The sequence below is a fragment of the Panthera uncia genome, chromosome D1 (assembly GCF_023721935.1).
Source record: "Panthera uncia isolate 11264 chromosome D1, Puncia_PCG_1.0, whole genome shotgun sequence".
In the NCBI taxonomy this organism is placed as follows: Eukaryota; Metazoa; Chordata; class Mammalia; order Carnivora; family Felidae; genus Panthera; species Panthera uncia.
Genome location: NC_064808.1, coordinates 4,647,754 through 4,674,804, shown reverse-complemented (window position 1 = coordinate 4,674,804; position 27,051 = coordinate 4,647,754). Strand labels below are relative to the sequence as shown.

Below are 27,051 nucleotides of genomic sequence, written 5' to 3'. Positions count from 1 at the left end.
GGACTGGGATAGGGGACACATAGATGAATGGAATAGATTTAAGAGCCCATAAGACCCTCATATTTACAGTCAACTGATCTTCAGCAGGGTACAAAACAACTCAACAAATGGTGCTGTAACAGTGGATATATTCATAAGCAAAAGAATGAAGTCAGATCCCTACCTCACACCATTTATAGACACAAAATGGATCAGACTTAAACGTAAGGGCTAAAACTATAAAACTGTTAGAATAAAATATAAATCTCTGTGGCCTTTGTTTCTTAGCTATAACAGAATAAGTACAAGCAACCAAAGAAAACAGAAATAAACTGGCTCCATCAAAATAAAAAACTTTTGTGCTCCCAAAGACACTAAGAAGGAGAAATGACAACCCCATAGAGTGGGAGAAAATTTTTCCAAATCATATAATCTTATCAGGGTCTAATATCCAGAATATTCATTAAAAAAAAAAATTTACAACTCAAAAATACAAACAACTTCACAAAAATGGGCAGAAGATTTGAACAGACATTTCTCCAAAGAAGACATACAAATGACCAATAAGTACGTGAAAAGATGCTCAACATCATTAGTCATTAGGGAAATGCAAATCAAAACCACAATGAGATACTACTTCCTACCCACTATGGCAGCTATAATCAACAAGACAGACAATAACAAGTATTGGTGATGATACAGAGAAATCAGGACCCTCATACACAGCTGGCGGGAACAGAAATGGTGCGGCCACCTTGGAAAACCGTGGAGTTCCTCAAATGATTAAATACAGAGTTACTGCATGACCCAGCTATTAGATACATACACAAGAAAAATGAAAAGACACGTCTACACAAAACATATATACAAATAAGCACAATGGCATTGTTCATAATAACAAAAAAGTGGAAACAACCCAAATGTCCAACTGGTGAATGGATAAACAAAATGTGGTATATCCATCCTTACAATGGAATATTATTTAGCCAAAGAAAAAATGAAGTACTATTACTTGTGACAAAGTGAGTGAATCTTGAAAACATCCAAATTTAAAAAAGCCGGAGACAAAAGGCCACATATTATATGATTCCATTTATATGAAATGTCTAGAAGAGGCAAACCCCCAGAGACAGAAGGTAGATTAGTGGTTGCCAGGGGCTGGGGGGTCACAGAATGACTTCTGATGGGCACAGGGTTTCCTTCTGGTGTGATGAATATGTTCTGGAACAGTGGTGTTGGTTACACAATACTCAATATACTAAAACCACTGAAGCACGCACTTTAAAAGGGTGAATTTTATGGACTTCAAGCTGTACTACAAAGCTGTAATCATCAAGACAGTATGGTACTGGCACAAAAACACACTCAGATCCATGGAAGAGAATAGAGAACCCAGAAATGGGCCCACAAACGTATGGCCAAATAATCTTTGACAAAGCAGGAAAGAATATCCAATGGAATGAAAATAAATACAGTCTCTTCAGCAAATGGTGCTGGGAAAACTGGACAGCGACATGCAGAAAAATGAACCTGGACCACTTTCTTAAACCATACACAAAAATAAACTCAAAATAGATGAAAACCTCAATGTAAGACAGGAAGCCATCAAAATCCTCGAGGAGAAAGCAGGCAAAAACCTCTTTGATCTTGCCCGCAGCAACTTCTTACTCCACACGTCTCCAGAGGCAAGGGAAACAAAAGCAAAAATGAACTACTGGGACCTCATCAAAATAAAAAGCTTCTGCACAGCGAAGGAAACAAGCAGCGAAACTAAAAGGCAACCGATGGAATGGGAGAAGATATTTATTTGCAAACGACAGATCAGATAAAGGGTTAGTATCCAAAAATCTATACAGAACTTATCAAACTCAACACCCAAAAAAACAATCCAGAGAAGAAATGGGCAAAAGACATGAATAGACACTTCTCCAAAGAAGACATCCCGATGGCCAACCGACACATGAAAAAATGCTCAACATCACTCATCATCAGGGAAAGACAAATCAAAACCACAATGAGATACCACCTCACATCTGTCAGAATGGCTAACATTAACAACTCAGGCAACAACAGATGTTGGCGAGGATGGAGAGAGAGGATCTCTTTTGCACTGCTGGTGGAAATGCAAACTGGTGCAGCCACTCTGGAAAACAGTATGGAGGTTCCTCAACAAATTAAAAATAGAACTAACCTATGACCCAGCAATTGCACTATTAGTATTTATCCAAGGGATACAGGTATGCTGTTTTGGAAGGGGCACATGCACCCCAATGTTTATAGCAGCACTATCGAATAGCCAAAGTATGGAAAGAGCCCAAATGTCCATCGACGGATGAATGGATAAAGAAGATGTGGTATATATGTATACAATGGAGTATTACTCGGCAGTCAAAAAGAATGAAATCTTGCCATTTGCAACTACATGGATGGAACTGGAGGGTATTATGCTAAGCAAAATTAGTCAGAGAAAGACAAATATCATATGACTTCACTCATATGAGGAATTTAAGATACAAAACAGATGAACATAAGGGAAGGGAAGCAAAAATAATATAGGGCACCTGGGTGGCTTAGTCAGTTGAGCATCCAACTTCGGCTCAGATCATGATCTCATAGTTCGTGGGTTCGAGCCCCGCGTCGAGCTCTGTGCTGACAGCTCAGAGCCTGGAGTCTGCTTTGAATTCTGTGTCTCCCTCTCTCTCTGCCCCTCTCCCACTAGTGGCCTGTCTCTCTTTTTCTCTCTCTCTCTCAAAAATAAATAAACGTTAAAAAAAATTTTTTTTTTTAAAGTAATATAAAAACAGGGAGGGGGACAAAATATAAGAGACTCTTAAATATAGAGAACAAACAGAGGGTTGCTGGAGGGGTTGTGAGAGGGGAGATGGGCTAAATGAGTAAGGGGCATTAAGGAATCTAGTCCTGAAATCATTGCTGCACCATATGCTAACAAACTTGGATGTAAATTTAAAAATAAATTATAAATAAATAAATAAATATAAAAGGGTGAATTTTATAGTATGTGAACTGTATCTGAAGTAAAGCTATTATAAAAATACATTTTTAAAATTAATGCACGTTAAACCTTAAGAAGTTAAAATCCTTGGACAAACAAAAATTTTGTGTTTGCTTCTTAACCACTAATCAGTAATCTATATACTCCATGACTCAGAGAGTCTTCTAGGAAGGAGTGGAGAGCTTTTTGTAAGCAAAGCAAATTCAGTGCTGGGTTACTGTGGAATGTGGTACCCTCACATTTATTAATCTGTTTTAAGATAATAATAATAAATACCTTATAGGCTAACAAATATTTTTCATACAACTAGATTTTTAAAAACACTGGGAATGGGGCGCCTGGGTGGCTCAGTCGGTTAAGCGTCCGACTTCGGCTCAGGTCACGATCTCGCGGTATGTGGGTTCGAGCCCCACGTCAGGCTCTGTGCTGACTACTCAGAGCCTGGAGCCTGCTTCAGATTCTGTGTCTCCCTCTCTCTTTGCCCCTCCCCTGTTCATGCTCTGTCTCTCTCTGTCTCAAAAATAAATAAACATTAAAAAAAAATTTTTTTTTTAAAAACAAAAAAACACTGGGAAGAGTGGTATTGTTTTACATTTTTTTTAAATCTCTTTAATGTCCAGCTTAATCAAAGATGCTGGATTTTCAGGGTACCCGGGTGGCTCAGTCGGTTGAGCATCTATCTGACTCTTGGTTTCAGCTCAGGTCATGATCCCAGTGTTGTGGGATCAACCCCCACATCGGGCTCCAAACTGAGTGGGGAGCCTGCTTGAGATTCTCTCCCTCTGCCCCTCTCCCCCACTTGTATGTGTGTATGCTCTCTCTTCTTCTCTAAAAATAAATAAATATTCTTAAATAAAAATAAAAAATAAAAAACAAAGATCCTAGATTCTCCTATCTGTGCTTCTACATTCAATCTGTTGTGATAAGTCATGCTTATGAAGAAAATCTGGACAACTCGCCCAGGCATGTATTTAGCAAAAGGGAGGAATATTTTAATAACAGCCTTTTCAGACAATTGTGGATACTCCTGTTTGATTCTACACCAAAACTTGACCAACAGTAGTTAATGATAACATGAAACAGGAAACCATATGAACTTTAATGTACTCTGTTAGGTTTAAATCCACTGGCCCATCTTCAAATATAAATGGGCCTTTTACCCAACATGATTTTGTTGCACACTAGTCATTTAGAAAATACTGGTTCACTGACTTATGCTGATCTTCAAGATGTGGACACATTTTATAATAAAATGTCAAGATGCCACATGTGTAATATTACCACCAAGATCATCAGAAAAGTCTAGGTACTGAAAAAAGCTGCCAAGCTCATGATGTTGGATATAAGCTTTCCAAAATTCCAATCATGGCTCAACAGTTCTAATTTTGCCATTGGTAATAAATGCTATTAGTTGTTTTCTCTGAAGCAACAGGTTCACTAGAACCATTTTTCAAGAAAAAGTCTGTCAAATACCCAAGTCTGAATAATCACAGCAGCCAGTTGTGCTTTCAAGTAAAAACAGCATTCCCTGGAAAAAGTGGCTAGTCCAGCTGGCAACCCAAAGAACCCCAGAAGTGCTTGTCCTCAAGCCAACAAACGTAGTTCAGCCTGCGGAGCGCCTTCCCAGTTTATCACACAGAATATTAAGGACGCGCACACGCGCAGAGAAGAGTTAATGAAATGGCTCTCTTTCCGTAACCATCCTAAAGTGACCTCTCAAAATGGTTTGCTACTCACTTGACCCAGAAAATTCCACAAAATCATACAAATTGAGTGTTCAAATCTTCCTGTTCACTTTAAGAACACACATGAGGGGTGCCTGGGTGATTCACTCGGTGAAGCATCCGACTTCAGCTCAGGTCATGATCTCACAGTTTGTGAGTTCGAGCCCCGCGTCAGGCTCTTTGCTGACAGCTTGGAGCTGGAGCCTGCTTCGATTGTGTGTCCCTCTCTCTCTCTGCCCCTCCCCAGCTCTCTCTCAAAAATAAACAAACATTAAAAAAAAAAAAAAAAAAAAAGAACACACATGAAATTGCCTAGGCCACCAAGGGTATGCATACCCGAATAGCCACCAAGTATCTGAAAAATGTCACTTTGCAGAAGCAATGTGTGTCATGAGGTGACTCTGCAATGGGTGGGGTTGGTAGGTGTGCCCAGGCCAAACAGTGGGGCTGGACACAGGATCGGTGGCCCAAAAAGAGTGCTGAATTTTTACTGTACATGCTTAAAAATGCAGAGGGTAATGCTGAACTTGAGAGTTTAGATGTAGATTCTCTGGTCATTGAGCACATCCCAGTGAACGAGGTCCTCAGGACGCAGCATAGAATTTTCAGGGCTCATGGTTGGATTAACCCGTACAATGAGCTCTCCCTGCCACACTGAGAGGATCCCCACGGAAAAAGAACAGATTGTTCCTAAACCAGAAGAGGAGGTTACACGGAAGAAAAAGATATCCCAGGGGAGTTAACGAAATGAACCATCTTCACTGAGGCTCCTCAAGGCCACTCAGTGAAGCCGGCTCTATGCAACAGCAAGCGTAAGGAGGCTAAGGGCTCTGTGCCCCCCGCAACCCCCCGCCCGGGCAGTCTGCTGCGGCTGCCCTGACTCCTGCAAAGGCACCAGCTTTGCCCACCTTGGCTTTTGCACCATCGGTGCAAATGTCAACACAGTGGAAAAGACAAGTCATCTCCTGATATTATTGTGAAAATCATTCTGACTCAGGGACCCCCTTGAAATGGTCTTGGGGACCCCACTTGAAGAGACACTTGTCTAGGAGGCCACTTCCTACAGACTGGGAGAAGGGAAACCAACTTTAAAACAACCTTCTTCGCCTCGTGACCTAAGAAGAGGCAAAGAGGTGAGCAGAGAATGAGACAGGATTCCTGTTCTGAGTCAGAGCAGGAGAGCTGACTCAGCGCCCTTTCACTGACAGCCTGAAAGGGCCTGGGAGTCTGAGCGGGAAAGACTGCTCGCCTCGGATTTCAAAAGCTTACAAAGGAGCTCCTTCCCCGTTTGCTCTCCGCGCCCCCACACCACCCTTCCGTTCCTTTGACCCCAACACAGAAGAGGCACCTTCAATTCTTAGGACTGTCCCCCCTCCTCCCCCGTTTCCACACCAAAAAGGGCCAAGTGGCAACCGCGTGCAGGTGGAGGAGAACAAGGAGGCAAACGGAGAGGAGAGCAGCAAATCCCATCCCCCGCCTTTGCCAGGCGGCCCCCAGCCTGGGCTCACCCGGCATTCCCACCACATTCCCTTCCTGCGAATTCAGAGCAGGCCTAGATTCCTGCCAACTAGCTCCTCAACTCAATGTGAACACACAGTTCTCCCCGCTTTCCCTGCTGCCACAGCTAGGGTCTCCTGGTAGGGAAGGCCCCTTCTCTCAGCATCTCGGTTCTTACTCCCACCCACAGAGACGAACACAGACCCCCCGGGCTCACAGCCCCAACCTTCCACGATATTCAGTAGAACGTGAAGTGAGAGTGGGATCGCATTTCTCATCCTAGACGTGACTGCCGCAACAGCAGCAGCAGAAAAGCCACGGGCCTGGGAGTTCCAACTCGGAAAACAAAGCGCCATTCAGGCCCTGGGGACAAACAACAGGCCCTTATCCTCTTCTGTGGTCTAGGCCAAGAGCTGCTAAGCAGAGCTGGCTGGGCCCAATGACTAGCCCTTGGGCAGGACCACACCTAGGATGTGTGGGCCCCAGGCAAATATTTGGGGGGGATCTCCTCCTCCACAAAAAAAACTTGAGTCACTCACACTTTGCGTTATCAGCACCATCGTGGCTGCGCGATCTCACGTGATCCCACAAAAGAAATACTGTGGCCACCGGTGGGAGCTGCCCTTCTGGAACCGGGCCCAGACGTGCGACCTTGGGACAACCTCTTAGGACATCTGGTTGTCCCCGCACAGGGCAGAGGGCAGAGAGACCCCAAGGGGGCGATGTGGGTCCCACTCCTTTTTGGGAATGCCGAGCCAGAAAGGCACCGGAGGTGGGACACAGAAGATTCAGAGGGAGGTACTCCCAAGGGCGGGACCCCTGAGGTGTGCCTGGCCTAAGGGTGGCACTGGCCCTCGGACACAGTCACAGTCATGGGCTTGAAGGGTTAAAGGGCTGCCTTCAAAAAAAAAAAGAAATCTAGGAACTCACAGCCCGGTGCTTCTTGTTTCCTGATCACCAAGGCCCTGGGTGACCCGAACACGGCTCCGTCCCCTCCACCTACACTCATCCCTGCCTGGTCTCGGCGCAGGCAACAGGTAAGACACCACGAAGCAAGGCCCCAAGGAGACTTTACTGGGAGTTCTTGGAGGGAAGGACTCAGCCTGGTCCAAAGTAAATGGCTGACAAATATGAGGAAAGAACAAGCCCAGATAACCCATAAACTGACGATCCGCTGCCAGGCAAGAGAACATTTGACTCAACTTAGTGACACGAACAGACCCTGCCCCCTGGGGGCACCATGAGGTGCCTAGGATCTCCGTGCCACCAGAGGTCCTAGGGCGTGCCAGCTAGAAGACGCTCACCAGGAGCCCGACTCTGCCAAGGAGGGGGAGGAGCTGGGGGGAAGGAGGGTGCCACTCCCGTTCACAGCTAGGTGGAAAGCTGGAGTGGCCAAAACCTGCCTCAGGTTCCCTGTGTTCTGCCAAGATCCACACCCAGCAGCTGCCTACTGTGGAGGCAGATAACTGCCTGGCCCGCCCTGCCAAGGCGCTCTCCTTCCCCACCACGCTCTCCCTCGCAGCACTTTTCACGGCTGTAATTAAACAGTAACAGGCCTTCTGCCTGTCCTCCCTGCTACCAGGCCACCAGGGCTCCATCTTTGTGGTTCCCTGCCGTGTCCAGCAGGGAACATGGGGCCCGGAACACAAGTAATCAGTCTGGGGCCGGGGGGTGGGGTGGGGGCATGCAGGTCTCTCTCAGCCACACAGTGGCCCCTGGGGGTGAAGGCCAGCTGCAGACCACTCCGCGCCCAGTGACCACGGACACCAAGGGCTCCAGTGGTGATTCGCCATTCAGCCCAGCCCGCTGTCTCCACTTAGCCGTGGGCAAGCCAGGCTCATGGCTGCGGATGGCCTGCTCTGCTTGTTGCTGAGCAGTTTTACGCGTGTGGTCTGTGCTCCTAACAAGGTGAAATAGAGCCTAACCTCCCGAGTGACACGGCTGGCTAGAGGCAGCACGCAGCTCAGCCAACTGCCAGGCCTGAGACCACGGCTTGTTCCCCCTGGCAGCCCAGACCTAGCAGAGCAGGAAACCAACAGGCACAGGGTAAATGTCTGTGGCAGTGATAAGCCATTAAGGGGGAGACACAATACTGCAGAATGTCCAGGGGATTGCGTGGATCCAGAACATCTGGATCCCAGGCCTTGTTCTTTGTGACCATCTGCAAAATGAAATCCCTAAATTCCCTCGGGATCACATGTGAGCGTTCTGTGCTTGCCGTGAGGATCTATGCAAACGGGTACAGGTTTCCAGAGATGGGCCTCACCTACCTGGGGTCAGAAGGGAATGCAGAACTGATAACCTGAGAAAAGAGGTCAAGTCTGAAATTCCAGAAGGAAGCTCCTAGGAAAACTGGAAGTAGGCCCGGAGGGCTGATTATCCTTAATAGCAGTCGGTGTGTCTGCTGTTTCTTCCCTGCTCTCAGGTTTTGTCTGGTGTGTGTGTTTCGCCTCAGCTAGGCCGAAGCTTCAGATTAATTAATCTAACACCTAAATACATGTGTGTCAACTGCTTGGATGGATGTAAGAAAGTTACCAATAAGGGGAAAGGGTCTGGAAAACTATTGGCATTCCTGTGTAACAAGGCAGAGATTATCTTTTGGCCTGCATTTGGGTGACCCAGGGCAAGCAGCGCCTCAGCCATCAGGGACAGCAGGGCTCACAACTAACAGCCAGCTGTGGGGAGGGCCTTTGGAAGTTCCAGGAGGGCCTCCAGCTACAGGGAGGGGAGAAACTGGAATCCTGTCCACTCTCCCCTAAGTTACACGTGTTCTTACCCCTATGGAACACCCACCATCCACTGCAAAATCTTGACTCCAAATGCCAACTCCTTCCCTGGCAGCAGCCTGTGAGCTCTCCAGCAGGTAAGGAAAATAACAAATGAAATCCTCTTTCCTCCTCCTAAGTAATTTTGCATTAAAGGAGAATTCACACAAAGGCAATCGGAATTCTTGTCTCCACCCGCAGCTCCTGCAGAAGGGGGATATAAACAAACCACCAGGCTTCACGTCTACTGGAGTCTATGCCTATGCCGCTGTTAACATTTCTACTTCTGACGGTCTCTTTTGGCGGTGTGGGTGAGAAAAGAAGATGGGTGGGAAGATGAGAGGCAAAGGAATAAATAAATAGAATGAATAAAAGGCTTCTCCACCCCTGAAGCTTCCAGATGTTCGGCTCGCCCTAGCCTCAAAGCAGAGCCCCAGCCAAGTGGAGGCCCGCAGCACTCCCCGTCTTCTCCCTGCAGACTCCTCTATCCAAAAGGGCTTCTAATGTGGCAGCTCAGAGAGGAGACAGACCAAGCCCCACAAGCCTGCAGGCCCCCAGCGCCCACATAAACCAGAGGGTTTCAGGAGAGGCCCTGGAGAAGACTCAGACAATCCCGGCACCATGGACCCAAATGGGCCATCTCAAGCCACCAGGTTAGTCTCAAGGGGTAAAATGAATGAAGAAAATATTTTCTATTTTCAAATTCCCCCTTCACTCATACCCTTAAAGAGCATCTTTGAGGAACTTGGGGGAGGGGCTTCCTGTGTGCTATCAGAGGCTCCCCTGAGACCTCCAGAAGCTTGACAAGCTGCAAAGGAACAGAAGCCGATGCTTGGGGAGGGGGGAGGTAGTGACAACAGTGGAACCGGCTCCAGGCCAGAGGCAGTGAATGGGCCAGTCCTGAGGATCTGTGTGCTGGGAATAGCAAACAGACAGCAAGGAGGGGGAGGGGGCTCTAACTCCCAATGCCGAGGGAAAAAATGAGGCCTGGCAGTGAGAGGCCTGGCCCAGGCTCCCCCTTTGAATGAGGTCAGAATCCAAATCTAGGCCTCAACTCTTTGGGGAAAAGATACTGTATTACTCGGGAGGAACAGGAGTTTATAAAACAGGCATCAGGTCAAAGGCACATCAGTGACCCAAACTTCTGCAAGTGACACTGGTTTGAGAATGCAGGTTTCCACAAAGTCTGGCACAAGACACTCGCTGAGTGAATATACAGATGAATGGATTCAGAACAAGACTAGTTCGATCCGCAGTAATCAGACTAGCAGAGACAAAGACAAAGTACGTATGTAAGTAATCTGGAACAACGAGGCTCACTTTACCACGGGCCCAGAATACACCACGCCACTAGCTGGGGTATAGAGGGAAGGGGAAGGGAGGAGGGGCAAGGCAAGGGAGATGTGTTCTCAGACTCCACACGCCAACAAGACAAACCTCAGCCTGCACAGTAGATACCCTAAACAAAGGTGCCAGGCTGTCCATCCAACAGGGCCATCAGCCCCAGATCTCAGAACACGGGCTGGGAGAAATACGGGGGAACAGGAGAAATGGCATGGACCTAAAAGCAGGCGAGGCACACGGACTGTCCTCCAGGGACCTGTTGCAGCTTCACAAAGGACCAAGGGCCAACTCTTGGCCACAGTTTCCTGTCAGCTCCAGGCTCTGGAAGCCACCACTATGTTATCACCATACCCTCCTCCAGGCAGCCTCACCGGTGGCTCTCTTCCTCCTACGGGAGAACTCTGACCACCTCGGGAAATGGCACTGGGCCTGGACTCACATTTGTTCACTGCAGAGAAATAGGACGGAGGCAACGTGGCCAAGGACAAGATGCCTTAGCCGGTCGGTGGCTCGACTGCCCCCTGACTGCATCTACTTATACCCTCGCCCCCCCTGTGTCACGAGGAAGACAACCCACTCTCACTAGCGCATCGAGGAGTGTGGCAACAACCTTGCTAAAAACTCAACTGTTTGCTAAAAAAACTCCTCCTTTACATCTCTTCAAACCCTTGGGCAGGATTATCTTTATCTTCACTTTAGCCTTAAAGCAGCAGCATTCTAGAGATGAAATAAAAGCAAAAAGAAAACAGAGACCAAGGATAATTTTGTAAACCAGAGAAGGACCAAGATGTTCTGAGCAAAGAACCCTGCTTCTACACCCTGGGCATCATGTCAGATGCTGGCAGGGAAGGGAAAATAAAAGCAGGTGAAGGCTTCTCGAAGGACATCAGCACAGACATGTGCTGGGCCAACAGGAAACCCTGGGCCATTGAGAGAAAGGAGCAAGCATGTGGCCTTCTGGCGGAGGGCTGGCCGTGTCGTGCTCTGTCAGCAGTGGCACAGCAACAGGGCCGGCGTGTGGCCTAGGTGTCGGGCCAGAGAGACGAGTCTGAAGCTGAGTTTTGCTACTCCATCACTGCACAACTTGGGGCAAGGCGATCACCCCCAGGAGCCTCAGTTTCCTCAAGGTAATACCTTCGACCTCCAGAAGAGACCACAGCAGAGCAGAACAAACGTAGCAGCCGTTATTATTTCGCTGCTGATTTCTTTTATATAAATTTAGTTCTCCACAAGGGGGGGGGGGGGGAATCAACCAGTAGGTACAAAACCACCCAAGAATTCTGCTCTCATTTTCCCCACACTTTGGAAGACCCCCTGAGAATTACAGGCTGACAAGGCTCTACAAAGAGAAAGCTGCCAACCCCTATACATCATTTACAAAGGGGTTCCTTCCCTAACCCCCGGCTCAGTTAAACAGGAAAAGGGAGACCCACCATCTTCCTCATTACAATTCCCCTGTGCTTGTGAATGAGGCTATGCGTCCCTTTGTCTGCATCAAGCCCACCCAGAATCTACGATCCCAGAATAGACTTTCTGAAGAAGGAAGGGGGTTCCCGGCAGTCTTAATTTAATCAGAGTGGGGAGGCACTTGAAATCTAAATAAACAGAACGATGACAAGAAGGATGAAGAGGCAGCTATAGATAGATGTACTTTTCATTCAATGAGCACCTGCCCCAACTTCAGATGAAAACACGCTTTCAAGTCTTCAGTGTCAATCAGGCAAAGCAATAGCCCGCAGCCCTGGCGGACGTGCATCTACACCTCCAGACAGAAGTGCCTGCTTATCCTGTGCTCTACCCTTCTTTCCTGTCTCTGGTCCACATCCCTCCATGGCTGCGGGTGACGTGGGTATGAGTTCTTTGCCATCCACAGGAAGCCGAGGGCCACTGGCCTCTCCATCCCTGAGAAGGCCTGTTAGTTTTGGCCTAGGTCCTAGGCTCTACCTCACCCTGATGAACTGTCCTGTCCAAGTTTGCCGTTAGCCAAAACAGGGGTTTCAAACAAGGACACAAGGAGTATGTGAGCATCCTCACTGCTGGAAAATAACTCCCAGGGCCACCTGGGTGGTTCGGTCAGTTAAGCGTCCGACTCCTGGTTTCGACTCAGGTCATGATCCCACGGTTCATGGGACTGAGCTCCCTGGTGCGCTCTGTGCTGACAGCATGGAGCCTGCTTGGGATTTCTCTCTCCCTTTTTCTCTCTGCCCTCCCCGACTCGCGCTCTCTCTCTCTCTCTAAATAAATATATAAATAAACATAAAAAAATAACTCCCAACAGAAAAGCAAGGTACAGGTGGGTCAATAACATCAGCTGCTAAATAGACAACGGCCTGTCACTGCTGCCACGTCTCACCTCGATCGAGGTTGCTGAGCCATAAGTGCAGCAGAGAAAGGGGACCACATACCACTGTGGCAAGAAGGCAGGCTAGTGAACATCTCTGCCACACACAAAGAGAAAGGAAGAAGTCTTGGAAGTCTACTGCTTCTTTTCCACAAAGGAGCTATGTCACGGATGAAGGCTTTAAATGGGTCGCAGAAAAACACACAGCTTCGGGATTCAGAAAAGCACGAGGCAAAAAAAAAAAAAAAAAAAAAAAAAACCAAGGGAGAGAAAAAAAAAAGGTAGGAATTAAGGGGGCGTTAACTTGGCAGAACAAATGGCAAACACCATATATTCTTTCTTCTTATTTGCAAACCAGACAGACATGATCTTCGGACAAGAGGACAATAGCATCCTCGTGTTCTCTGTGTCAGAGAAGGTGTCTGAGAAGCTATTTGGAAAGAAGTGATGAAGGCCAAACTCACTCAAGAATGCAGAGACGATAATAAAAAGAAGGATAGGGCAGAAAGAAGCTCCTTTTCATATTCAGAATTGTCTGGAGGCTTCTGAAAGCTAAAGGCCACAGTCTAGGCAAGACCATTATCTGAATCTTGCTTATAATTAGCAAATATCACCTTTGTGATCAGAAAAGGCAAACACACTATTTTCTACCTGGAAAAAATATATACCCAGCTTATAAATATAAAATGTAGAACTCTTATTGAAAGACACATAATTTAAGGGGCATTATCTTTTTTGAAACAATCTTGAGCAAAAGGTAATTATAGCTAACCTGCAATTGTCTGCACTAATGAAATGGGAATAGCAAGCATAGGTAATTCAATAAATATTTATAATGTACTGTACTTCTTAAATGCCTGGCATAGTATAGGAAGTAGAATTTTTTAAAAACTATCAAGTCATGGTAAGTTGATAGGACCCCAGAGTAGGTACGTGACCAAAGAGAACTGTTTGGCACATGGGCCTAATAATGTACATACAACATACAGGTGCACTGACAAAGAGAAGTCTAATGTGATATGATTAAGCTTTCAGGTTGCAACTTTAAATTTTTAGTTTTTCTCCCACCATTTTAAAGCACACAATTCAGGAGCACCTGGGCAGCTCAGTCAGTTAAGCATCCAACTTCGGCTGGGGTCATGATCTCACAGTTCGGGAGTTCGATCCCCCCGTCAGGCTCTGCGCTGAGAGCTCAGAGCCTGGAGGCTGCTTCTGATTCTGTGTCTGTGTGTCTCTCTCTCCCTCTGTCTGCCCCTCCCCCACTCACGCTGTCCCTCTCTCTCTCTCTCTCTCTCTCTCTCTCTCTCTCTCTTGAAAATAAACATTAAAAATTTTTTTTAAATAAAGCATACAATTCAGTGGATTTCACTACTTCACAATGTTGTGCAGCCATCACCACTATCTAATTCCAGAACGTTTTCATCATCCCAAAACAGAACACAGTACTGTTAACAGTCACTCCCCAATCCCTTGTCCCCCCAGTACCTAGCAACTACCAATCTACTTTCTGCCTCTATGAATTTGGACATTTCATATAAATTTCATATACTGTATAGCCTTTTGTACTAGCTTCTTTCACGTAGTATAATGTTTTCAGGGTTCATCCATGCTGTGGCATGTATCATTCCTTTTTATGACTGAGTACCATCCCATTGCATGGATATAACATATTTTGTTTATTCACTCATTGGTTGATAAGCGTTTGGGTTGTTTCTACTTTTTGGCTATTATGAATAATGCTGCTATGAACATTCATGCATATATGACATTTTAAATATATAATTTTTTTTTCAACGTTTTTTATTTATTTTTGGGACAGAGAGAGACAGAGCATGAACGGGGGAGGGGCAGAGAGAGAGGGAGACACAGAATCGGAAACAGGCTCCAGGCTCCGAGCCATCAGCCCAGAGCCTGACGCGGGGCTCGAACTCACGGACCGCGAGATCGTGACCTGGCTGAAGTCGGACGCTTAACCGACTGCGCCACCCAGGCGCCCCTAAATATATAATTTTTAACCGTCCAGGCTGGCCTCCCTAGTTATGCTTTAATTAATCAGACTATTGAATCCAATAGTCTGACTCCAGAGCTCGACTCCCAGTCACACGGCTGGACTCCTCTCTGTTCCCATGGAAGATAACAGCAGCCCAGAAATGTGATAGATGGCAGAAGAAAGCTGCAGAAATTTGAAAATCATTGACAGTCAATATACATGAAGCACTTAGCTGCATGGACAGAAAACCACCTGACTGAATGTATTCCTTCCCGTCCTCACAGACTAATAGAAGGAAGATTATAGATAATCAATGGAAAACTCTACAAGCTGACCTTTAGAATCCTGTACTAAAACACGCTGCTGTGAGGCTAAATGAGACCACGGGACGCCGAGTGGGAAGCACTTACTCAACCCCCGGCATACAACATGCTTTTGGTAAAGGTTCATTTGTCCACGCAATAAAGAACAGCGCTTGGGGTGCTAACTTTGAGTTCTACTCTCCCCACTAGGAAGGGCTGGATGGTGTCAAACCTACTTAAGGTGATAGAGTGGTGATGAAGGCAGGAAACCAGAACATGGGAAACAAGCAATATTAGTAGAATCAGGCCTAAGAGAAAGAAGAGAAAATATGTAAAGAATAGGAGAAACTTACATGAAGGAATAGGAAAGGAAGTCTGAGACAACAAAAATAGAAGAATTTACGTCTAAATTGGCCCAGAGAACAGACTAGTGGTGTGTGATGAGCACAGCATGACAGGCAAATACCAAAGGGACTAAAGAGGGCAAAGACCACCCGGGAGCAGGAGCAGAACCACCAAAGAGGTCTGTCCTCTAAAATGTGTAGGCAAAGTAGGCACTGAATGAAGTCACATATGAAAGTACATTGGAGATGGTAAGGTACTACAAAAAGATGATCATCTATCTGTATGTATGCCAATAATAAGTAGGAGGATTCTGGGAAGATGACAGAATACGAAGTACCAGGAATCTGACTTCCCTCCTAGACAACAACTGCGCTGGCAGAATCTTTTGATGTTACTATTTTGGAACTCTGGTGTCTGTGGAAGTCTGGAGTCTTCAATTTCCATGGAAAGTCTTAAGGGGTAGATTGCAATTAATTTCTGTCAATTTCACCTCTTAGCACAGTAGCCTCTATGCATTCCCAAACCCTAGCCACAAGGCAGGCAGCTGTGTGCATGTTCCTGGAGCAGAGGACACACAACATGCTGGGGCAGGGGTGGGCAAAGAGGACCCGGACCTCCAAATAAAGATCTGTGTTCTGATTACTGGCTACTGTTTCTGATCACAGAGGTGCAGACAAAGAAGTGTGTAGTCACGGTTACTGCACTTCCCTCCATTGTCATAAGCCCCCTACCCCTCCCATGGAAGTGACGGTAGGGGATTTAAAGGGCATGTACCCTCTTTTCTCCCCTTCATGGTTTACTTTTCTCCCTTTGGGAAGCCAGATGTTAAAGACTAGTACATTCAGAAACAACGGCTCACACAGAATTGGAAAGTGACCATGCATGCCAGGAAAACAGAAAACACTTGAAAGACCTTACATATACACCCCAGGCTGATGGCAGCCTACAGTAATTTAGGAAGACAATAAATAAAAACAGACTTTTCCCTGGGGAAAGGGAAGAGTCTGATTTCCAGAGTACCACACTATTAGAATAAAATGCCCAGTGCTCAACAACAAAATCACTAAGCATACAAAGAAACTGAAAAGTATGGCCCATTCAAAGGAAAAAATAGAAACTGCCCCTGAAAAAGACCTAATAGCTGATATACTTGACAAAGACTTTAAACAACTTGTCTTAAAGATTCTCAAAGAACTACAGGAAAATGTGAAAAAAAAAAAAAGTCAGAAAATTATGTGGAAAATATCAATAAAGATATAAAAAAAACTAAAAAGAAACTCTAAAGCTGAAAAGTAAAATAACTGAAATGAAAATTTCACAGCAACAATTCAAAGGCAGATTTGAGCAGGCAGAAGAAAGAATATGTGAACTTGCAGACAGGACAATGGGAATTATCAAGTGTGAGGAACAGAAAGGAAAAAGACCGAAGAAAAGTGAACAGAGCCTAAGGCACCAGTAGGACACCAGCGAGCACACCAGCATATACACTGTAGGAGCCCAGAAGGAAAAGAAGAGAATATTTGAGGAACTAATGGCTGAAAACATCCCAAATTTGATGAAAAACATGAATACAAACATATAAAAACCTCAACGAATCCCAAGATGAAGTCAAAGAGACCCACAGCAAGACACATTATAATCAAGGTTCCAAAAGACAAAAACAAAGACAATCTTGAAAACAGCAAGAGAGCAGCAAATTGTCACATACAAGGGATCTTCAATAAGGTATTTAGCAGATTAATCATCAGAGACATTGGAGGCCAAAAGGCAGTGGAGTAATATATTCAAAATGCTAAAAGAAAAAACCTATCAACCACAAATCCTGTATGTGGCAAAACCATCTTTCAGAAGTGAGGGATGAATTAAGATAGTCCCAGGTAGGGGTGCCTGGGTGGCTCAGTCAGTTAAGTGTCCAACTTTGGCTCAGGCCATGATCTCATAGTTCATGATTTCAAGCCCTGCATCAGGCTCTCTGCTGTCAGGGTGGAGCCTGCTTTAGATCCTCTCTCTCCCCTTCTCTCTGCCTCTCCCCACTCCTCTCAAAAATAAACATTTAAAAAAATAATAATTCCAGGAGCACCTGGGCAGCTCAGTCAGTTGAGTGTCCAACTTCAGCTCAGGTCATGATCTCATGATTCGTGGGTTCAAGCCCCACATCGGGCTTTACACTGACAGCGTGGAGCCTGCTTTGGATTCTGTCTCCCTCTCTCTATGCTCCCACCCCCTGTTCGTGCTCTCTCTCTCAAAAATAAATACACATTTGGGGCACCTAGGTGGCTCAATCAGTTAAGCATCCAACTTAGGCTCAGGTCATGATCTCATGGTTCGTGAGTTCAAGCCCCGCGTCCAGCTCTGTGCTGACAGCTCAGAGCCTGAAGCCTGCTTCAGATTCTGGGTCTCTCATTTTCTCTCTGCTCCTCCCCTCCTCACACTCTGTTTCTTTTTCTCAAAAATGAATAAACATTTTTTAAAAATAAAAAATAAAAAATAAACATTTTAAAAATTAAAAAACAAAAACAAAAAACAGATATTCCCAGGTAAACAAAAGCAGAGGGAGGGTCTGACCACTAAACCTGCTCTGCAAGATAAGCTCAAGGGAATCATGCAGGCTAATATAAACAGATACTAGAAGCAAATTCAAAAAGCCACATGCCGAAATAAAGATCTCAATAAAGGTAATTACATTGGCAATTATAAAACTAGTATTATTGCAACAATGGTTTATAACTGTACTTGTTTTTTTACATCATTTAAGAGACTAATACATTTGAAGGAAAAAAACAATTATTAGTGTAGACACTAGTATTAATGTAATTTAGTTTGTAGTTTCAAATCTTGTTTTCTACATAATTTAGGAGCCTGTTTAAAAGAATTATTAGTTTATGTTTTGGGGCACACAATATAAAGATGTAACCTTGTGACATCAACAACTGAAAGGGGTGAGGACAGAGCTATAAAGGCGCATTTTTTTTATATTATTTAAGCTAAACTAGTATAAATTAAAATTAGAGTGTTACAACTTTAGGATGTTAAATTTAATCCCCATAGTAACTACAGAGAAAATAGCTTAGAATACATACAAAAGGAAAAGAGAAAGGACTTAAACACTTCACTACAAAAATTAAACTGAACACAAAAGAAAAGAATAATGCAGTAAAGAAAGGACAAAACACTATAGGGCATATAGAAAACAAATAATACAATGACAGCAGTCCCTCCTTATCAGTAATTTCTTCAAATGTAAATGATTAAACTCTCCAATCAAAAGACAGAGATTGGCATAATGAATAAAAACACATAATCCAACAATATGCTGTCTACAAGAAACTCACCTGAGATCCAAAGACACAAACTGGTTGAAAGTGACAGGATAGAGAAAGATATTCTTTGCAAAGAGTAACCGAAAAAGACTAGGGTGGCCATGCTAATATCAGACAAGATAGACTTCAAATAAAAAAAACTACAAGAGAAAGATATATTAATAAAAGGTTCAAACAGCAAGAAAATACAACAATTAAAAACATTTACACACCTGACGACAGTTCATCAACTGACAAAACTGAAGAGAGAGATAAACAGTATCGTTGGAGACTTCAGTACCCCACTCAGAATAATAGAACAACCAGACAGAAGTGGACTTATATAACACAACAAACCAACTAGGTCTAACAGATATATACAGGACACTCTACCCAACAACAGAATACACAATCTTCTCAAATGCACATGGGACATTTTCCCAGATAGATCATACATTAGACCACAAATTAAATCTCGGTGGATTTAAAAAGATAGCTATCATACACGTATCTTCTCCAACCACAACTGGATCAGATTACAGATCAAGAGCAAAAGGAAAACTGGAACATTCACCAATTTGTGGAAATTGAACAACACATTTTTTTTAACTTTCTTTATTTTGAGAGAGAGAACGCATGTGCAAGTAAGGAAGAGGCAGAGAGAGAGAGAGAGAGAGAGAGAGAACCCAAAGCAGACTCTGCACTGTCAGCACTGAGCCCAACATGGGGCTCAATCTCAGGAACCATAAGATCATGACCTGAGACGAGATCAAGAGTCGGACACCTAACCGACAGAGACACCCAGGTGCCCCTAAAAACACATTTTTAAACAGCCAATGGATCAAAGAATAAATTACAAGGGAAATAAGAAACTACACAAATGAAAATGAAAACAAAACATACCAAAACTTCTGAAATGTAGTGAAGGCAGGGCTAAGGGGAAGATTTACAGCCATAAATGCTTACGTTAACAAAACAAGAGGCGGAGGGTGCCTGGATGGCTCAGTTGGTTAAGCAACTGACTTCAGCTCAGGTCATGATGTCACGGTTCGTGGGTTCGAGCCCCACATCGGGCTCTGTGCTGACAGCTCAGAGCCTGGAGCCTGCTTCAGATTCTGTGTCTCCTTCTCTCTCTGCCCCTCCCCCATTTGTGCTCTCTCTCTCAAAAATAAATAAAATGTGGGGGGAAAACAAAACAAAACAAAACAAGAGGGGCGCCTGGGTGGCTTAGTCAGTTAAGCATCTGACTTTGGCTCAAGCCATGATCTTGCCATTCTCAAGTTCAAGCCCCACATCGGGCTCTGTGTGGACAGCTCAGAGCCTGGAGCCTATTTCAGATTCTGTGTCTCCCCCTCTATGTCCCTCCCCCACTCGTGCTCTGAGAAAAAAAATTAATAAATACTAAAAAAAACCCAAAAAACAAAAAACAAGAGGGGTTCCTGGGTGGCTCAGTTGGTTAAGCTCAGGTCATGATCTCATGGTTCATGAGTTTGAGCCCCACATCACTCTGTGCTGACAGTGTGGAGCCTGCTTGAGGTTCTTTCTCTCCCTATCTGCCCTTCCCCCCTCACACTCTCTCTCTCTCTCTCAAAATAAATAAACTAAAAAAAAAAAAAAAAGCAATAGAAAGAAACTACCTCCACAGAATAAAAGCTATAAATGAAAAATTCACAGCAAACATAATTATGCAATAAAAAGAAGTTAAAGGCATCCAATCTGGAAAGAAGTAAAATTATTTGTTTGCAGATGATGTAATCTTATATGTAGAAAACCCAAAAGATACCCCCCCACACACACACACAAACACACACATTATAAGAACGAATAAATTAGCAGGATACAACAGCAACATACAGAAGTCAGTAGCATTTCAATACATGAACCATAAACAATCTGAAAATTACAAAAACAATTTCATTATAATAGCCTCAAAAAGAACAGATAGTTAGTAATTAACTTAACCAAGGAGGTAGAAACCTTGTTCCATAAAAACTACAAAACTAAATAAAAAATAAATAAATGGGAACATCCCATGGTCATGGATTGGAAGACTTAACTTTGTTAAATGTCAACACTACCCAAAGTGTTCTACAGATTCAATGCAATCCCTATCAAAAGCCTAACGGCTTTTTTTTTTTTTTTGGCAGAAATAGAAAATCCATCCTAAAACTCATATGGAATCTCAAGGGATTCCAAATAGACAAAACTATCTTGAAAAAGAACAAAACTGAAGGACTCACACTTACTGATTTAAAAAAAAATTTTTTTTTTAAGTTTATTTATTTTGAGAGACACAGAGAGCAGAGGAGAGGCAGAGAGAGAGAGGGAGAGGGAGAATCCCAGGCAGGCTCCATGCTTCAGAGCAGAGCCCGATGTGGGGCTTGAACCCATGAACCGTGAGATCATGACCTGAGCCAAAACCAAGAGTCAGACGCTTAACCAACTGAGCCACCCAGGCGCCGCCACACTTACTGATTTTAAAACCTACTACCAAGCTACAGTAATCAAAATAGTCTGGAACTGGCATAAAGACAGACATATAGACCAATGGAATAAAATTGAGAGCCCAGAATTAAACTCTTGCATATATGATCAAAGGGTTTTTGACGAGAATGCCAAGCCCATTCAATGGAGAAAGATAGTCTTTTCAACAAATGATACTGGGAAAACTGGATATTTTCATGCATAAAAATGAAGCTGGATCCTTATCTAACATCATATGCAAAAACTGACTCAAAATGGTCAAGGACCTAAACGTAAGACATAAAACTCTGAAGGAAACACAGGACAAAAGCTTCATGACACTGGTCTTGGCAATGATTTCTTGGATAGAATGCCAAAAACACAGGTAACAAAAGAAAAAACAGACCAACTAGACTTCATGAAAATTTTTAAATTTTGTGCATCAAAAGACATTATTCCCAGAGTAAAAAGGCAATCCACAGGATGGAAACATTTACAAGCAATATATCCAATAGAAGATTGATATCCAGAATATATAGGACTCCTAAAACTCAACAACAACAAAACAACCCAATTCAAAAATGAGCAAAGGATCTGAAGAGACATTTCTTCAAAGGTACATGAATGGCCACTAAGCATATGAAAAGACAAAGTATAATGGTGGTTTCCAGGGCACAGATGGGAGGGGAGAATGGAAGTTACCGGTTAACGGAAACAGAGTTTCATTTTTACAAGATGAGGAAAAACTCTGGGGTTGAATGGTGGTGATGGTTGCACAACAATGTGAATACACTTAATTCCAATGAACTTTGCATTTAAAAATGGTTAAGATGGTAAATTTTATGTTATGTGTATTTTACCACAATAAGAAAAAAGGGAAAACTGAGTAGCTTCTTCAGTACCCAGATAACATTATTAAAAGCTTTAAAAAAACAAAAACAAGAATTAGGCCAGCCTGAAATTTACACCTACCAAGATCAACCTGACAGTAGCGAAATGACAATGGGATATTCATACAGTCTCCCCAGGAATGCAAAAAATGTGAAAATTATGGAGAATTCCAGAAATCAAAAGGGCAAAATATTTCGAAAAAACAACTATGTGAAAGCAGGCGTCTGCAACCACAGACAAGGGGGACCAGAGTCTAAACTAGAATATCATTTTAAAACTTCCTTAAAACACATATCAACAATTGCCTGGGTGTTATTCCTGCTCTGTAAGCAACCTTACCTGTGAAGTAAATGCTAGGGAGGACCCAGCCCCCACGAAGACATACTTAGGTCAACCAGGGGTCTCTCGAATGAGGCGGGGGGACCCCAGAGATTCTATTTTCCATTACAAATTCCCAAAGTGGAATTTCCAGGACAAATTAATGGCACAGGAGTTTGAAATGAGTGAGTCAGCTTTCCAGGCCCAACCCAAGCATCAAAGTACTACAGTTCTGGGAGAGTGGCCCAAACGACCTCCACAACATCACTGTGATGCTCCTGGTCTTATTCTCAGTGTTAAAGCCAAAACACGTGAGAATGGGAGCCACAACCTAGGGATGAAGAGGCCCTGCCTCAAAAGCACTACTTTAAAGTTAAACAGGGGCGCCTGGGTGGCTCAGTCGGTTGAGCGCCCGACTTCGGCTCAGGTCATCATCTCATGGGCTGTGAGTTTGAGCCCCGCATCAGGCTCTGTGCTGACAGCCCAGAGCCTGGAGCCTGCTTTGGATTCTGTGTCTCCCTCTCTCTTTGCCTCTTCCCCACTCACACTCTGTCTCTCTCTCAAAAAAAAAAAATAAATAAATAAACATTAAACAAAAATTTACATCAGTCTAGAATTTTCTTGGTCAGCAGTAGTGAGGTATCTACCTGATAGACCCCTTCCGTCCTCCCAAAGATGGGGTAATCTGCTCTTTCCTTGTCCCTGCGCCTTCTGCCAACAAAAGTCTCCCATTTTGTATAGCTCTGCAGCTCCTTTCTATTTGCTAGATGAGATGCTGCCCAACTCATGAATCCTTGAATAAAGCCAATTAAATCCTCGAATTTCCTCAGTTGAATTTTTGGGGTGTTTTTAAAACACCATCCATGCCTCCTGCAGATGATGACTAAAAATGCTGAATAAAAATACTTATGTACGTATACTTTTTAATTTTTTAAGTATTTAAATTAAAAGAAAAACTTCTGAATTTTTAAAATTTTCTTAAAAGTATTAACATGTTAGCAAGAAAATAAAGAACACTCAGACCAAAATCTAAATGGAGGAAGAAACCCCCGCCTCCAGAGACAAGTAAACCTTGAAGTCTTTGCCCTGAGGCCATTCTACAGAACCAGGTGATCCTTCAAAGCCTCACTAGCATAAGGGCACAGCTCAGAGCCCACCCAAGGTGGGGAGTCTCTCTTTGCATGAGAATGAACCAGAAAGGAACCTGATCTACCTCTCCTCACCCACAACAGCTACCTGCAAAAAAAATCCAAGTCACTGATTGGACTTGGAGAAACAAACAAACAAACAACAAAAACACCCACAAAAGCTGTAATCATAAAACAACACTCACAGATTTGTAGTCCAAATTCCCACTACGTGGGTGATCAGAAAATTCTCAGTGCTCTATACTGCTAGTGGGAAGAAGGGTGTATTAGTACAACCACATTGGAAAAGTTTCCCCTAACCTAGGAGGGTCAGATGTGTTAACAATTCCACTCCTAGATTATTCCCTGAAGAAACTCATGCTCATGTACACCAGGAGCCATGCACAAAGAATGTTCTCAGCAGTATCGTTCCTCAGAGCAAAAACACGAAAGTACACGAAAGTAGTACCAAAGGCTTGTTGGCAGTAGAGAGGATAAATACACTGTAGAACATTCATGGGACGGGGCGGGGGGGGGGGGGGGGGGGGGGTTAGTTACAGAACAGTGAAAACGTGAAAACGAAGCGAGCTGTGCGCATCCACATGGATGAATTACAAACACAATGCCAAGCGAAACAGGGGTCTACAGTATGACTCCATGTCTATCATGTTCAAAAACATTCTTTAGTTATGCCTAAATTATGCAGAGATTGGTCATAGGTGGTAAAACTACTGAAAACAAATCAAGAGAATGATTATTACAAAAGAATAGCTGTGAGGGTACGGCTCTTTAACTGGGGTGGGAGGGTCAGGCTTCCATGTGTGGTCCTAACCTTTTCATTCCCTAACCTGGGGGATAGAAACATAGAAGTTCATTATTTTGTTTTAATGTATGTGTGTGGCTATATGTTTTAAATACTTCTTCTGCAGGGGCGCCTGAGTGGCTCAGTCAGTTAAGCGAATGACTGTCGATTTCTGCTCAGGTCACGATCTCATGGTTTGTGAGATCAAGCTCCACATCAGGCTCTGCGCTGACAGTGCAGTCTGCTTAGGATTCTCTCTGCCCCTTCCCTGCTCAAACACGCACACACACACATGCACACACTCTCAAAATAAATAAATAAACTTAAAAAAAGTTCCTCTTCTGTGTGCTATATTTTGTAGTAAACATATAGCAAAAAAAGAAAAAGAAAAAAAACTACTACGGAATTTACACAGTTATTAAAGAGTGAAGCAGGGACATCTGTACTGACATGGGAGGATCTCAAAGGCAAACCAATAGATAAAAAGGGCACGGAGCAGAGAGAGAGTATACGAAGAAAAACAAATAGAAATAGATTTATATTTTAAATGGACACATCATCTCTAAAAGGACAGACAAGATACTTCAACCAGAAGTGGCTTCTAGGGAGTGGAACTGGGCTACAAGGGAAAGGGACAAAACAAGGCTTTTATATACAGATGTTGGATCAGAGGCAAGTATTACTTAGCTGAAATACATACTTTTTTAAGTTAAACTTAATCCTTCGGTTTACCACTTGGTCTCCTGTTACAAGGCTCTATTAGGTCCATGTGTAGGGCTTCCAAGGCCTTGGCCTCACTGGTGGCTGTTCCACCAGACCTCAGTTTTCAGGGTGGAAGGCACTCCATCATCCCAAAGATTTCACTGTAAGGGGATGCCACCCCATCCAAACCCAGAATCCCACAAAGACCCTGTGTTATTGTAATTTAATAAGAAATGTGAATTTGGTCTTTATTCTATGTTTCTGGCAACAAAGGTTCTAAAACCCTTGGCATTTCCTGAGTGATAGGGGTGCAAGGAGAGTCTTTTGTTATTCACAATAAGCCCTTTTCAACCACACCACAGTCTATGCTAATGAGAACTCTCATTGGGCACCCAGATAGTTTTCAGGAGGAGGCTGGTTGCCAGAGTAACCAATGGTGAGATTAGAGGGTTGGAACTTTCAGCCCCACCCCTGGGCCTCAGGAAGGGGAGGCTAGAGATGGAGTCAATCACGGATGTTCAATCATGTGAACGTAATGGAACCTCCATGAACACCCTAAACAGCAGAATTCAGAGAGCTGATTGGTTGGTGAATCCATCTGTGTGCAGGGAGGGAGGCATCCCCCCAACTCCAATGGGACACAAGTTCCTGTGCTCAGGATCCTTCTGGACTTTACCCAAAGTACCCCTTTACCGGGATGTTCATTTGTATCCTTTATAACAAATCAGTAAACATACATAAAGTGACTCCCTGAGTTCTGTGAGCCATTAGAGCAAATTATCAAACCCAAGGAGGTGGTCATGGGAACCCCCTACTTACAGCCAGTTGGTCAGAAGTACAGGTGGCAATGTGGGACTTGTGACTGGCATCTGAATTGGAGGTAGTCTTGTACGACTGAGCCCTTAACCCACCGGGTCGCCACTAACTCCAGGTGGTTAGTGTCAGAACTGAATTAAATTGTAGGATGCCCAGGTGGTATCAGAGTCAGAAAATTGGTGTTAGCAAAAATACCACACATTTAGTCTCTAAAATGTTGTGGGTAAAAAAACACCATCAAAGATCCTTGGATGGGAACCCATCAGTGACTGGACCCTCGGGCTTACTTTGTTTGGCTTGCTGATCTGGGACAAAAATCTCAGAGGCAGTGACTGGGACCAGAAATCTGCTAGGGATTTCTAGTCTTTGCCCTCTGCCCTGGATAGGCCCTTCATTTGCCTCCTGGAGAAAAAACAAAACAAAAAAACAAAACTCTTTAAGCTGTGTTGTCTCCAGTAGGAGAAGTGAGCTTATGAGAGAGTAGAAACTGACTCAGAGTTTAAAAACGAGAGAGGCCAGCTATAGGACTAGACTCAGATCTTCACTTAGAAGGTAAAGTATACCATCCCCTCACTCATGACCAGTCTCAACGGACTTACTTTCCCTCTCCTCAGCAGGTGCCGCACGTCTGTTCCGCTCATCAAATGCCATCCCAAAGCCCCAGCACACGAAGCATGAAAATGCAAGTACCAGTAAAACCTTAGTTTGGGAGCATAATCTGTTCTGGAAGCATGCTTGTAATCCAAGGCACCTGTACATCAAAGCGAATTTCAAGAACCACTCACTCAGTTGTGATCATGTGACATTCAGCACAACACTACTCGTATTGTAAGACACGGCTCATTTTTATCAGGTTATAATTTATTAGCAACGTCTGCTCGTCTTGCAGAACACTCGCAGAACAAGTCACTCGTAATCCAAGGTTTTACTTAGAGTTGGAAGAAAAAAAGAAACCAGAGTTACAAATGCATACGCTCCGTGTGCTAGGAAGACCTCCCCCTCCAAAATGCCTCCCACACCATGCACCTAAACAACGCAAAGAACAAAAACGCTCAAATTTAACCTCTACAGATGCACTGTTTTGTGTGGAGTAAGTGCCAGCACTGGCAGGCAGTTTCAGCTCCCACCTGTCCTGCCCTGGACGTAAAGGGAAAGCGCGAACTACCTGGAAGCCATTTCCCTCACGATGAGCCCTGCCAGCCCACCTAACGGAGCAGGAAGGGGTTCTGGCAGGCTCACCGCACAGACCACATGCTGGTCTCTCATCCGGTCCCAAAGATCGGGGCGGGGGGGGGGGGGGGGGGGGGGGGGGGGGCGCACGGAGAAGAGGCAG

At 44.3% G+C, this 27,051-nt stretch overlaps 1 protein-coding gene and 1 long non-coding RNA gene across 3 annotated transcripts in view; one reads left to right on the top strand and one right to left on the bottom strand.

Annotated features, from left to right (window-relative positions):
• Window positions 1-27,051, bottom strand: part of PC (pyruvate carboxylase) — a 101,498-nt gene that overhangs the window by 56,072 nt on the left and 18,375 nt on the right. The window lies entirely within an intron of this gene.
• Window positions 23,626-24,303, top strand: LOC125912007 (uncharacterized). The gene is made up of 2 exons (XR_007454580.1): window positions 23,626-23,850; window positions 24,029-24,303. It is a non-coding gene; the product is annotated as an uncharacterized LOC125912007 (long non-coding RNA).